This window comes from Monodon monoceros, unplaced genomic scaffold (assembly GCF_005190385.1).
Source record: "Monodon monoceros isolate NGI ecotype Baffin Bay Population unplaced genomic scaffold, NGI_Narwhal_1 Super_Scaffold_6, whole genome shotgun sequence".
Taxonomy (NCBI): Eukaryota; Metazoa; Chordata; class Mammalia; order Artiodactyla; family Monodontidae; genus Monodon; species Monodon monoceros.
In genome coordinates this window covers 8,201,409-8,216,642 of record NW_021703783.1, presented here as the reverse complement: position 1 = coordinate 8,216,642, position 15,234 = coordinate 8,201,409, and the positions used below count along the sequence as shown (strand labels likewise).

Below are 15,234 nucleotides of genomic sequence, written 5' to 3'. Positions count from 1 at the left end.
GTTAAGTAAAAGGAGTAAGCTCAACAAATACATATATGAAGCTGAAAACCAGCATATTCTGAACTCCTTCACTTTCTAAAAGAAACCAAAGTTGGATCTCAAAGAGATATTTGCACACCCATGTTCATTGCTGCGCTATTCACAATAACCAAGACACAGAAGCAACCCAAAGGTCTATTGACAGATGAAGGGATAAAGAAAATGTGGTATAAACATACAATGGAATATTATGCCACCTTAAAAAAGATGAAAATCCTGTCACATGGTACAGTATGGATGAACCTTGAGGATATTATGCTAAGTGAAATAAGCCATTCACAAAAGGACAAATGCCATATGATTTCACTTATATGAAGTATGTAGTCAAACTCATAGAAAAAGAGAGTAGGTGGTTGCCAAGGGCTGGGGAGAGGAGAGAGATGAATGTTTAGTGGATATACAGTTTCAGTGTTGCAGGATGAAAAAGTTCTAGAGATCCGTAGCACAACAATGTGAATACACTTAACACTACTTAACTCTATGCTTAAAATGGTTAAGATGGCTTTATAGTTTCTTTCGCTTCGACACTGTGCTAAAGCAGTCTGTTCTTTTCCTATGAATTTAACGGACTATTTAGCCTTTTAAATGTATTCAGAAAGTCAGCACATTAACTTAGCTGTTTTAAAGGGTGTGAATGATCCAGAATATCCCTTCAAAAAAATATTTTACTTAACCATGAACTATAGTTGCATCTAAGTAAAGAATTCCAGTGCTGGGATGGTTTTGTGTTTGTGTGTTTATTATTAGGGTCTTCATCCCAGAAGAATAACAGGAGGATTGACAGCTGCAGAGGAAAAGGCACTACAGTTTTTCGAACAAGTCTAGGGTAGCGAAGAGATGGACAGGGAAACACTTGTAGATGTGGCCAGAACACCTGTACATACTAAAATTCATGCTGAAGTTCATGATGTCTTAACAGAGGCTATTGTGGACCCCTTTTAGGCCATTAAAAAGTAAGAAGAACCTACTGACTTTGTGAAAACTAAAAAAGGGAAACCTCATTAAGATGAAGTCAGGAGGCTAGAAGAGAGAACTCTCAGGCACGTACCATTTGACGTCAATACAGATTCCAACGGAAAGAGGTGTACCTCACATTTCTGGCAGGATGTGACACTCCTGCTGTCAATAGGGGGAAGAAAGATTTTCTTCTTGCCTGGCAACAGCTCAGCCAATGAAAGAAAGACTCTCGAAACTCAGCTAATGAAAAGCTACTATACTTTGAACTCCCAGTTTCCTCCAATGAACTTTGTGTTTTTATAGCTCCCAAACTTCCCTTCTCTGTAAAATAATTTCTTCTCTTTTGTTTTACTGGACTTGCATGGGGTTCATCACGGTTGCATGTCCCCAAGTTGCAATTTTTTGCTGCTCCCGAATAAATCCATTTTGCTGGTAAAATAACTGGCTGTTTTATTGTTTTAAGTTAACAAACTCTTCACCATTGAGATCATGGAGATGAAGTGTTAAGCTGAGAATGAGACAAGCTTAATCAGAGGTCTTGTTTTAGACCATGGGCGTGGCACCCTGATATGAGAAAAACAGAGGAGAAGATGTATACATCTTCATGTGCGGTGTGTCATTAGAATATGAAAGACAGAGTGAATTCTAGACTTCTTTTTTACTCATTGTACTGAAGTGTACACACATAGAGCAGGCCATTTTAACCCAATGAACAGGGTATTTTGCTTTAGTTTCAGTGATATAATAAAAATACATGCTAGATAAGCACATGTTATCTATCTTGTAATTAAAAAGGATAAGATGGTAAATTTTATGTTATGTACTTTTTTTACCAAAATTTTTTTAAAAAGGAAATATGTGAAAATATCAGATTACATCACTGATGTCTTAAAAATATTGTTTAGGGCTTCCCTGGTGGCGCAGCGGTTGAGAGTCCGCCTGCCGATGCAGGGGACACGGGTTCGTGCCCCGGTCCAGGAGGATCCTATGTGCCGCGGAGCGGCTGGGCCCATGAGCCATGGCCGCTGAGCCTGCGTGTCCTGAGCCTGTGCTCCACAGCGGGAGAGGCCACAGCAGTGAGAGGCCCGCGTACCGCAAAAAACAAAAATAAAATATATTGTTTAAATATTTTAAAAGAACATTTAAAATGCACACTAAACTCTTGGCAACTCTTTAAAACAACATAACAGGAAAACAAACTAATATACAAAACTTGGGCCTGGGCTTAGGAGAAAGTTCTCTGTATTGAATATAGATAATAACGGCAGTGGGCTTGGGTACACACTGAAAGATCTATGTGTGATAGAAAAAGCATACCTCTTTATTCAATAAATAAATAAGTATGTAATATGAGATACTGAGATAAATATAAGGATCACAGTCAAGAGAACTGAAATCTTATTATCATTTGCCAGGTATTTCAATTATTTAACAACTATTATTAATAGCACACTATGGACTAGGTGCTGGGGATGAAATTGTGGAACAAGAAGAAGCTTACTGCCTTGTGAGTGTAAGTCAACATGAAACTGAACCCCAGAGGATGACACGTGACCCTCTCTGGGCAGACCAAGGAAATCTTCCCTGAAGGAATGATGTCTAAACCAAAACCGATGGATCAGGATAAAGTAAGCTGAAAGAAGGCTAGGGGTTGGGGTGGGAGGAGCAGAAGCAAGGACAGCGTGGTGTTTCGGGAAACTTAAAGTACTCCGGTGAGACCACGGTTTACACTGCGTGTTTATGGGTGGTGGTGCAGTGACCACAGTGCTAGAGGGCTGGTTAGTGCCAAGAAATGAACTTTAGGAAGTAGCCAAAGCCTTTGTATTAAAAGTTTGGACTTTATCCAGAAAGCAATGAGGGAACCAGTGAAAGGTTTTAAGTGGGAGAAGGAGGCAAAAAGGTTTGCTCTTTAGAAGACAAATCTATACTGTGCTCACTAAACTGGAGGGGGCAGGACTGAAGGGGAATGGAAGGAAGGCAGAGATTTAAAAGCTACTTAAGAAACTGAATCGACAGGATTTAGTTTATTAGATCTATGGGATAGGGAGAAAGGGAGAAGGTCACATTTGACAAGTTTAGGGCCAGAGCAGAGGTCAGCAGAGATGAGTAGGAAGTAGAAGAGGTTAGTGACATCACTGAGATGGGTGACACAAGAGGGGAAGAGGTTCTGGGGAGAGAAGAGGAGCCCTGTTTTGAACTCATTTAATTTGAGGCCCTTGTAGAAAATACGTTAGTTAAATATGTAAATCTGGGGTTTGAGGACTGACTTGATCTAAATATATAAAAGCTCCATTCTAGCATGATCTTGTTACTGAACCAAACTGAAACCCTCTTCCTCATACATTGGGGCCCTTTTATCGTTAATGTTTAGTTATTAATATTTTAGGTGGGAGAGCTATGAAAACTTACTGTACCCAGGAATGGGTTACCAGCGAAGGCCAGTAGTGTCCCAGTGGGAAGTCTACACTCAATAATATTGCATGTAGAGAGGTCCCTCCACCAATGGAGTGGGTCACAAGATCTTTTTGGAAAACGCAACCTATGGGGTAAGTTTAGCATTGCTTATACTGAGTCTTTTACAGTCTTTTCTGAATGTGGTTCCTCTAACTTCTTTTCTAACTTCTCTAAAACAATATCTGTCAGGGTGGCTGCAGGAGAGAGATATTCTTTCCTTTTCTCTAGTGTGCCCTCGCCCCTTCCCCTTCTCTCTCTCCCTTAACATTAAAAGCAAGAAAGTTCCACAAACAGCCAAATCTAGATTCTGGTTTGCTTTAGACAAGAATATCACTTTACAAAGTCTTAATATAATCCTCTGGAACCAAAGTTATGCTGAAACACACAAGAAAAAAACATAATCAGACAACCAAAGAAAACAACAGAAAGGCCTCCATAGGTCCATGAGGAAAGAAAAAAATTAACTTTTTTGTGCACCTGCTATGTGCTTAGCCCTCTGGTATTTTGTTATTTTACTTTGTATTATATTTTGTATTATATTTGTTATTTTATTTGGATTATATTTTGTTATTTTACTTGATCTCATAGTGTTCCAAGGGGTATTATAATTTCCATTTTTTAAAATGGGGAAATAAATTCAGATAGCATAAGTAACAGTAAGTTTGAAACATATAATTGCTTTCTATTTTAGCTCCTCACAAAAATTTTTTTGTGTTTTTAGGAGCAAATTTGTAACATCACAACTATCAGGATCACTTTCCCTTCTACACAAATCAACACAGAAACTTTTACTTTTCCGTTTTTAAAATATGGGTTTTCCCATTTAAACTAGTGGTTCTCATTTAGGGGCAGTTTTGTCCCACAGGGACATCTGTCAATGTCTGGAAACACTTTTGGTCATCACAATTTAGGCAGGGGCTGCTGGCATCCAGCTGGTAGAGGCCAGGAAGGTTACACCCTCTAATCACAGGAGCCCCACAGCAAAGAATTATCTAGTCCCAAATGCCAATAATGCCAAGGTTGAGAAACCCTGATTTAAACTGCAAACAAAGTTTGTAGATGTAAGTTATTCAACGTTACACTCTTCGGTGTGTGCTTGTGTGTATTTTATTTAGAATTAATAGGATTTCTTGAGTAGTAACATTTCTTTGTTCTCTGCTTTGGTAATTAAAACAGGGTAAATCTCAGTTTAATTTAGGAGAGCTTGATTCCCAACTATTACACTGTTCAAATTCACCAAAGAGGACAAGGTAATCTATCAGGGGAAGGAGACTAGCTGGTTGCAACCAAGCATTTTTAAAGATAATTGAAGTCGGCTGCTCTTTTAGTGGTTTCCTATGTCAAGAGTTTAAGTTATGTTAACATCCAAAGCAAATCTGAATGAATGATCAATTATCCAATTTTCCTGCTATATCACCTTCTGTCATCTATAAGAATGACACTCGGTGGGCTTCCCTGGTGGCGCAGTGGTTGAGAATCTGCCTGCCAATTCAGGGGACACGGGTTCGAGCCCTGGTCTGGGAAGATCCCACATGCTGCGGAGCAACTAGGCCCGTGAGCCACAACTACTGAGCCTGCGCGTCTGGAGCCTGTGCTCCACAACAAGAGAGGCCGCGACAGTGAGAGGCCTGTGCACTGCGATGAAGAGTGGCCCCTGCTCGCCACAACTAGAGAAAGCCCATGCACAGAAACGAAGACCCAACACAGCCAAAGATAAATAAATAAAATTTAAAAAAAAAAAAAAAGTATGACACTTGGTGAGATTGTGTTCTAGGCACTTCCTAAGTTACGCCAAAATGTCAAAAACATTTTATTAGCATTTGTGACATAATGAAAACACTATCGACACATAGCTTGTAAGCAAGAAGATCACTGTAGTGGGCTGAATGGTAGCGCCCCAAAAGATACGCCTACGTCCTAATCTCTGGAATCTGGAACGTGGACTTATTTGATAAAAGGGCCATTGTAGATGTAATTAAGGTAAGGATCTCGAAGGGAGAAGACCATATGAAGACGAGGCAAAGACTGGAGTGATGCTGCCACAAGCCAAGGAGTACCTGGAGCCCCCAGAAGCAGGAAGAAACAAGGAAGGATTCTCCCTCTAGAACCGTCACAGAGAGCACAGCCCCATGGACACTTATTTTGGACTTCTAGGCTTCCAGAACTTTGAGAGAATAAATTTCTGTTGTTCTAAGCCACCCAGTGTGTGGTACTTTGTCATAGTATTCTTTGGAAAGAAATATAACGATTTTTCTGCAAACAAGAGTTCAAGAGCATGAACAGTAGTAAAGAAAAAAAGAAAGAATGAAAGGAAGAAAGAAAATTTAAAACTTGTTGAGTAGAGCTTCTATTCTCCAAATATTAAAACAAAGGGCAAACAAGAACACCATATCCCATTGGAAATCGCTCAATCAGTAGGGAGAAAAATTCTATTAATTTGTCATTTATGTGGTTGTTATTTCTGTACTCTAGTATTAATGAAATATGCTAAATATATGAAGGGCTGCAAAAGACAGGATAGGTGATAGAGAAAGGAGCTGTTACGACTCTTCTTTGCCAGAATCAAAACAGACAGATAATAATTGAAAGAGGTGGAGTAATTCAAGTATTTCTCTCAGAGGGAATCAAGGAAGGCTTCACAGAGGAGGTGACATCTAAGCTGGATCTTGAAGCATGAGTAGGACTTTCCCAGGAAGACACTAATGTGGAGTCAGGACAGTCGGTATTTCACAGAAAACACAGCATGTGCAAGGGTACAGAGATGGAAATGTATGTCACATACCTGGGAATGATAAGTGGTTCCATGTGGTTGGTCCCTCAAGTGCACCGGTGATATCGGTAAGAAATGATTTAGGAAAAGTAGGTAGGGACTGGACTGAGATGTTTTTTTCATGCTTTACCTTGGCACTTGGCCTTATTCCTGTGGACAATGGAAAGCCATTAAGGAGGGGCAGTACCATAATTAGATATATCAGACTTATGGCGGATAAGGTAGCAGCCCTTCAACACTGGAACATTGGATGAGGTGCTGAAGATGCTGGGACCCGTATGGATCTCGGAAGGAGGTCTTAGGTGTGGCCTTTCCCCTGCATGGGGACTCCTGCCACCTATGTTTGAAGACCCTGAAGCACTGTTGGCTGTGGTCAGAGGAGGAGTAATTAGTTGATGATGCACGTTGAGGTGAGCATGGTCTTTCTCTCCTAATTGGGGAAATGAGATGCCCACACATGGAAAATAGTTTCGAACTAGTACAAAGGTTAGATATGAAACACACACATACACACACATATAGTATGTACGTATGTAATATTTTTTAAACGTCAATTTGTTTACTTTTCTCCCGTGCTTAAAATTTTTCAAAGGTCCCCTTACTCTGGCCACTGTTATCACACTTTATTTAAGAATCACCTGGAGAGGTGCTTAAAAATGTAGATTCCTAGGTCCTACACTGAAGTAGGGAGCAGAAATTCCTATTTCCAGCAAGTCACCGTGTGGATATGAAGCGTGGGGTACCTGCCCACTGAGTTACAGGGTGGAGCCCAGGCTCCCTAACATGACACTCAGGGCCCTTCATCTCTCTCTGGCTTCCCAGCAAGTCTCCAGTCCTGAAATGTATGCTCTCTACTCACCAAACTCACCACTTTGTTTTAAACCCACTTGGCCTTTAATCTGGTTCAAGTGTTCTCTCCATCACTCTTCAACATTTATTCCACCCCTTACTGGCAAATGCCCTGTGAGGTGTCTCAGGCCAGGCTCTTCTCAAGATCTTCCTTCCCCCAATGCCACAGTTCCTGAACTTTTACACTCTTATCTCCTTGGATTTTATTCAGACCTGCATTCTCGCTAGTCTTATCTTAGGTGCCATTATTTCTTTGTATGTGCCTCTCTCTTTCGTGAGTCTCTGAAATCCTGACAGGGAGAACTCGTGTAATTTTCATCTTTTTCTGAGCATTGTTCAGCATCCTAGGAGGCATTACTAGGTGCTCAGTGAAAGATCTCGACGAGCGAGGATTCTGGAGTGGGGGAGGGGTGGACCTGGAGTCAGCGGTGATAAAAGAAATCTCATTTCGTTACTGTGGACAGGAGAACCAGAACAGAACTTTTCCTTTCTCTATAAATGGGAGCAATTACATAAAGGAGTCCTGTCTTATGACCTCAAGGAAGAATAAGGACTTCTTATCCTTCCGGTGGAATCCCTTCAGGTAAAACATCTCGTCAGCGGACCACCTCCCACCCAAAGGCTACTTGCTTATCTTTTCTTAGTGGTTGACATTAACGTCTGATGCAACAGGGCTTCAGGTTCAGAATGTCCTTTCCCTACTCTAATTTCCCAATCGCCAACATTCATACCAAATGCTATGGTCTCCGATACCAATTTCTCAATCCCTGATTTCAATCACTTGTCCTTCTAAACTCTCAGCATGGTTCTTTTCCTTATTTACTTGCTTCGATAAGGTATCTGCCTCCTAAACTAGATTGCAAAATTGAGGCCTAGGGTCCTATGTTCTTCCCTTTCCAGTTCTCCTCTCCAATGAGGATGGGAGAGGGTAAGAGGAGAGATTACTTTCTTCTTAATTTTGCACGTAAGTGCCTGATAAATATTTGTTGGGGGAAAAAAAATGATGACCAGTGTTTATTGTTGTATTTCCCTGCTTCCAGCCTCAGGAACGACTATTATTTTGTCAAGTAGGACTTGTTCCTACTGAACCAAACTGTAGAGCACTATCAATGTTAATGGTTTCGTCATTACCGTTTTGACCAGAAGCGGTATGGAGATTTACCAAACCAAGGAATGTGTTACCAGCAAGAGCTAGTGATGAGCCAGTGGAAATCTGTACTTGGAAAAAGTGTCAGATGGGGATGATTCCTGCCACAAATGGCATGGACGACAGAATCTTCGTGAGGAATGACACCATCCACGGTATCAGAAGAGTCCGCCAGATTAGAGCAGTAACACGTATGCGTCTTTATGAGTGTGCGTTCTACAGAAATCTGGCTTCCTAAGTCCTAAAGGCCAGGCACACCCTGCTGGGAATTTTGTTTATTAATGCTCTTTAAGCAAAGGTGTGATTTATAGATCTAGATATACAGCCACAAACAACAGCTAACACAAACACATTATACTGAAGAAAGGACAGCTTGGGAATTTGAACACTTGACATCTGGGTTTGGGTCATTCCTTCTGGGTCTCTAAGATCAGGATGTGTGACAAGATTTCTGAGTTAGTTTCAAGACCTAACACTGTGTGATTCTAAGTCATCCCTATTTTACTGGGAGATCCATTATGTATGGGCTTCCTTTCTGGCCATGGGAGCAGTACGTATGTTCCAGTGGTTCAAACTTGCCCCTGGATGGCAGGTACCATGGATTTGTGTTCCAGGCTCAGCCACTCACTAACTGTGCGGCCTGAAACAAGTAGTTTAACTTTTCAGTTTGTTCATTCATTGTGTTCATACATTGGGAATAATAGTATCCACTTCACAGAACTGCTGTGCAGATAAATATGTTTTGTTTATATAAATTAAATATACATATATCTAGCCCTTGGAACAGTGATTGGCACTGTAAAGTGTTCAACAGATGTTAGCTGTTATTCTAGCAGACTTGATTCCTTAATTCTGTTTTGCTTAAGCTAAACTTAAGCAGTGACACTCCTCAAGTCCATGCCAGTTGCTCTGTGAAAAATGAGGGAATAACACAGAACATGGTCTTAAATTGATTTGTCGCTGTTTTGAAATTATGATCTTTATTTATGACTATAAAGCCATATTGAAGCACCAATTCCAGAATAGGAAAATTAGCTATGTGTCCCTTCATCTTTTTGACTTGCCTATGTCCCTTTCAGAATCCATCTAGGTCTGTGGCTCTTCACCCAACACACAGCCCTGTCTCTATTTTCTGCCTTGCTTTCCTTCTTACTACTTGTACTGTGTGGTGTATGAAGTGTATATATATTTTACTTCTTTAACTTGTCAGCTGCTTCCTCCACAGGGTTATGCTTCATTACGGCCAGGAACTTTGTTTTGGACTTTGCTTGGTCCCTCACACCTAGAACAGTGCTTGGTATCTTACAGGCACTCAATGAATATTTGCTGACTAAATTAAGTCTGGTATATATATTTATGTTCTGAAAATTTCTCTCTGGTGGCTCTTAATTTTACTCATACTATATTGGGAGAAGACCAGGCAACAGTGCGTGAAATTAACCAAGCCCGTTTCCATGTCACCTCAGGGCCTTTGCACTTAGTGCTCCTGCAGCCCAGAACACTCTTTCTCCAGATAGCATATAGCTGTCTCCCTCACTTTGTTAAAAGCCCTTCTCAGGGAGACCTTCTCAGAGCCCCGTGTAAAACAGCAGAGCCACTAACTTCCTCCAGACTTTTCCACACCAGCACTATCTGTAACCCTTCCTCGATGATTTTTTTTCCACACTACTGATCTCATCCAGCTTATTTATATTTACTTGTTTATTTATTGATGTCTCTCTTTACCATGATGTCAGGAACTAAGCCTATTTCATGTTCTACTAATACTTAGAACAATGTCTGACACTCAATATGCATTTGTTAAATGAGTTAACATACATGTCAGAACATGTAAAAAGGATGGCAGCATTTATATTTTCTTTAAAAAATAATTTACCCCTTATAATAAAAGGAAATCATGCTCACTCAATGAAATTATTATTAAAATAAATGAGAAATATCCAAAATCTTATTATACACATAGAATCACACGAGAGGTAATTTGGTAGCATTTCCTTCACAGCCTTTCATAGGTGTCTATTGTGCCCTGCTTTTTTCTTTTTATTCAGTTACAGGCAAGCTGTATATATAGTTTTGCATTTGCTTCCCTCCTCCCCTCCCCGCCCCCATTACAGAATATTCTATTATAGTTGTTGCCCATGTGACTTTTAAAATCAGGATGGTGTATTGCCAATGCAACCTCAGAGCACGATTTAAAAATTCTTTATTTTCTCTGTCTTCTCTGCCATTCCTTCATGAACTTAAATTCTATTTTATCCCTGAACTGCATGGGAGAGATGACAGTTCTAGGAAAAAGACTGAGAAAGAAGGATTTCCTTCTTTTTCTTGTACCAGGAGCTTCTCCCTACAACACCCACCCCCTTCACAGGGCAACACTCAACCTTGGGCTGTCGTGATGTCATGCCTTCCTCGCATCCTTCCAAGATCCGAGAGGGTGTCCCTTGTGCACACTCCCCCTTCAACAAACGGCAGTGCAATTTGCTGCCTGCTTGCTTCTCTTCCCCTCTAGACTGTACACTCCCTAGTAATTAGTTGATCATGTCTTATGCGCCACTGTGTGCTCAACGCTTATCACAGGGCCTGTGCTACGATGCACAGGTGCTTTCTATTGAATAAATGAATGAAAGGCCATGCAGGACCTCATACCTTAGCCTGTCCTTGCTTAAAGTGTTTCCCTCCTCTTCCACACATTAGTCTTGCCCTTTTGATCAGAAGCTCATTGACGATAAAGGGGAGAGTCTTGCCTCTCTGGTACCGAGGACACTGCCTGACTCAGATGGCGGTGTGGGAGTGTACCCAGAAACCCTAAGGAACACATCCTTCTCCCCCTCCTCATTATCATCAACATATTCTTTATTGCCCTGGACATACGAACAGGGGTAATAGTGTGGCCCTTCCCTGATAGAGATTATGAATTTAGTCTTAGAAAGAAACACATAACAACAATAAAAAAAGATAAATGACAAGCTAAGTGCCAAGTTCATGATGCCAATCCCAGGGCCTCTAGGAAGAACAGATTCTGGGTTCGACTAGTTGGAAGCAGCTTCTTGAGACTCGACTGATGTTTAGACCTTAGACAAAGGGAAGGGGGCACGTGGGACCTGGGGAGGTGAGGCCCAGGGTCCAAGGCTGAGCTACATGCTGCTCTCAGGAGCTGGCTTTGTGACCAGCAGGTGCTAAGCGAGCAGCCCAGGCTCAGGTTACACCAGGAGAGGCTTGGGAACCCCATGGGGAGTGCTTCGGCTCAGGGTGGAGCAGCTGAAGGAACAGGAGGAGAGGTGGACTGAGGGGACAGGTGAGGCAGGTGGAACAGGAGGCCAGGGCCACTCTGACTGCCCAGATTCCCTTAACTGGTGGGAGTGCTCTGTCGCTGTGCAAAATCTAAAGGAAGGATTGCAAGTCTCTCCTGGAGCCCTTGTGGAGGGTTCTGAGCCTCTGAGCCAAGGACCTGTCAGGTGAGACCTGGGCCGTGAAAACCATGACGAGGTACCAATTTTTCCCAAGAGGCTTGGGGCATGCGCAGTGAACAGTATAATCTGTGGGAGCAGGGGTTGATCTTCTCAGCTTTCCATCATCCATTCCACGCCTGCTGTCCTAATGACTCAGGTGTGGTGCATGTGGCCGACAACATCCAGAAGCTCTTGCTATTTAAATGCGCTTTCCAGTTTCAGGTCGCATGCATTTTAAGTCACGGTTGCTTTCTCAGGGAATCACCGAGTTCTCACTTGACCCTGACATTCTCTTCTCCTGGAGTCTTTCTCCTCTTTTTTTTTTTTTTTTTAAAATTCCACACGTTTGTTCAGTTCACTTTCAGCGAATAAGAAGATTGCAGCATCTAGCCTGGCTCGGTTTAGGAAGGTGATGTTCCTGAAGGCTCCTGGCCCAGGACCCTGGAACAAGCCTGCAATTCTGACATTTCTTCTACTTCCTTTTCCTTTTCCTCGCTCTTGCTCTCTGCTGCATTTGTGGAAACAGGATGGAGAGTGATCAAAGACCCTGACTTGCTTCTTATCAGCAGGGTCGTGTGCTTGTTTATGTGACGCTTTTCTTCTCTCTCTCTTTCTTTCTTGGAAGTTCATCATTAAGACCCCTTAGTACTGGCTGGAAGAATTTGGGGTAAAGAAAAATTGTTGGAAGGTTGAGAGCTAGGCTCAGGTCTTGTTTATATGCTGTGAATCAGCTTTTGATGAATCCATCTGTTGACATATGTTTTGTTTTGGGGAGCGGTAAATTATGCTCAGACTGAAATTGTCTTTGCCAATAGTTAATTGAGCACAGGTTCACTGCAGGGATTACAATAATTTCACAAGCCTAGAGCATATAGGATAACGTCTCAATAAGCCAATAAAGAAATGACATACTCCTAACAAGTGATAAGATTAATTACACTATTGTTCCCAGGTAAAGGGAGGGGACAGAAATAAAGTCTGCATTCATAAGAGGTGTACATTTTTTAATGAGGCTGGTTTTCGGGAGAGTTGGCTTAACCGACCACAAGCTGGTGTCCAGCAGTGGTGAAACTCAAGTGAAAAGTCCCATGTTGTTAGAGCAGTTGCTAGAGAGCGAGGGCACATGGGTGTTGGTGGCCAAGGTGAGCTTCTCAGGCTGCTGCATGGCTTTGGCCACTGCCAGTAAAAGGGTCACCTTCACCAAGGCAGGAGCTAAAGCACCAAGGTCTTTGGAGACTAGATCAGCAAAGGGTAGCTTTGCCAAGATGGAAACTCTCATGTAGTCCTCACAAACTCTGCGTATTTATAGCCTAAATGTCTCCTCCTCTTAGTTGCTTCATCTGTTTTTATTGATTAGCCTCCAGGGCAGCCCCTTAGCAGCTGAGCCTGAGCACTTATCAAGAACAGATGAGATGGTGACAACCTGATACAGCTTACTTCACTCTTACAGCAAAACAACTTTACTCCTAAAATCACCTCTTTTTTTTTTGTCTTTGCCATAAACAAGGGGATTGAAACCACTTCACTTAAGTCATAAACAACTGGATTGAAATCGTTATCAAAACAATACACAAGAAAGTTGTTATGGATATTTCACCAGCCCTTGAAATTGCCATTAACTAGCTCTGTGTTTTTGGATGTTACTTAACCTCTCTGTGCCTTAGCTTCCTCATCCTGCCTGGGTTGCACAGGAACACGTGAAGATTTCCTTTGTCCTGTTACTTCTCTGAGTTTCTTCAAACTCGATAACTTCTTTTCATCCTCTTATCTTGCCCCTGAGATCTGGCTTATCACTGATTTTCCCTTTTACCTTCCTCCTTTCCTTCTAATAGATTTTATTGAATTCCAATCTTCCTCTCATCTTCCCCTTCCCCACCCCTCAATTTATTTCCTCAATGGAGGAAAACTAATTTTACAGCCAAAACATAAAGAGCTAGTTGGATTTTGCTAACACTCATGTTTCCAGAGTATACTTTGCAGCTACAGAATATATTTCATGTTTTTCCATATCTGTGGGTTTTTTCTTTCCGAGTTCCCTTGTTCTTTTAGCTTTATTTATTCTGATTATTTCAAGTAAGACACGGTCATAATGATTTCGATTGATCTCTGATGCTTTATACTAGGCTTTCTTACAAATCCTCCCATTAATTTACTAAACTGGTTATCTCTGCTCAATTCCCAGTAGGTGTTGATACTTCATATTGCATATATTTTTACTTGAAAGTGACAACTGCATTTAATGTTTCTAATAACTTTCCCCTTTTGCCTTTTGTAAAGAATGGAATGTTGCTGGCCATTCCAGTTCTATAAGGATCAATCCATCAGCCAGTCCTGCAGTCCCTCAGGATAACGCACCCTGAGGGGAATTCAGGGTGGAAAAAAACAGGAAGCATTCTCTTCTTTGGATATACTGGCCTGTGATAGTTAGGACGCATCTCTACGGAAAAATTTCAATGACCCCAAGATTCTTGCATCTTCTCATACATAGAAAAGCACTAATATCATTAACTTGAGATGTCTGTTCTTTGTGATCAGCAGTACTCTTTTGATGCTCAATTACAAGTTTGTTTGTTTTTTTTCCCCAGCGAAAAATTCATATATATCCTGGCTCCTTCCTTTCCTCTTCGGAGCAGTTCCTCAGAGCTATCTGAGAGGCTGTCTTCTGGGCTATAGTCCTCAGGAAGATCCTTGAATAAAACTCAGCTTGCAACTTTTAGGTTGTATGTTTTTCTTTCAGTCAACACTTTTTCCTTGACTTGCTTTGAAATCTTTGATTTGGTCCCTTATATCCAATGACTCCCACTCACTCAGCCCCTGGTGACTGGCCCAATGAATTTTAGTGGATCGTCTATCAATTCTCTTTCTACCATAAGGAGACTGGAAAGTGGGGGAATGGCCCGGGCCTGGGTTTTGCCTTGCCTTAGCACAGCTGACATCTGGGTACTTCCCTGCTTTGTTTCCCAATACGTTTTTTCCCCACCGGAGACCCACCATGAGGAGGGCGACCTTGGCGGTCTTATGCCTGCTTCTGCTCCAAGGGAGTCTAGTGCCAACCCCAAGTAACTCAGCTCCTCTGGGCCCTGCAAACTCTGCCTTCTCACTCACTGTTCCCTCTGCTGCTAGTCAGCTTACTACCAACTTTAAACATTTCAGTAACACTTGGTATTTATTTCCAAAGTATTTGAATCGAGTTTACAGGAAATCCCGGGCACAGCCCAGTTTCCTGGTTGCTAGCTTTCTCACTGGCCGTAAGGAAATCTCCACGAATCCCACCTCACCTGGGTCTGGCTCAAATTTTGATTTGTTTCCTACCCCGTTAATTATTTCATTCCTATAAGAAATGTTTTTTGAGCATCTGTAATGTATTAGACACAGACTCATTAAACAAAGCCTGCTAGGACCACGCTGGGTGAGTTACAAAGAAAAAGTCTTGGAAGAAGAGAGCGGGGTAAAAAACATTACCGTTGAATCTGTCATCAAAGCTGCAGTAGGGGAAGCTGTGAGGATTTTTTTGCCTTCCAAACTAAGGCTGTTTGGAGCCCTGAAAAATAATAATAATGAAAAGTAAC

At 41.7% G+C, this 15,234-nt stretch overlaps 1 protein-coding gene across 3 annotated transcripts in view; it reads right to left on the bottom strand.

Annotated features, from left to right (window-relative positions):
* The window catches only part of ETV6 (ETS variant 6), a 415,605-nt gene that overhangs the window by 356,666 nt on the left and 43,705 nt on the right, over nt 1-15,234 (bottom strand). For 2 of the 3 annotated variants that reach the window (XM_029205490.1, XM_029205498.1), the window contains exons 4-5: nt 15,128-15,206; nt 6,233-6,370 (exon numbers count right to left, since the gene is read on the bottom strand). The gene's annotated coding sequence lies outside the window, so the exon portion shown is untranslated. The remainder of the gene's footprint in view (nt 1-6,232; nt 6,371-15,127; nt 15,207-15,234) is intronic. The other variant, XM_029205491.1, reaches the window with a different exon arrangement.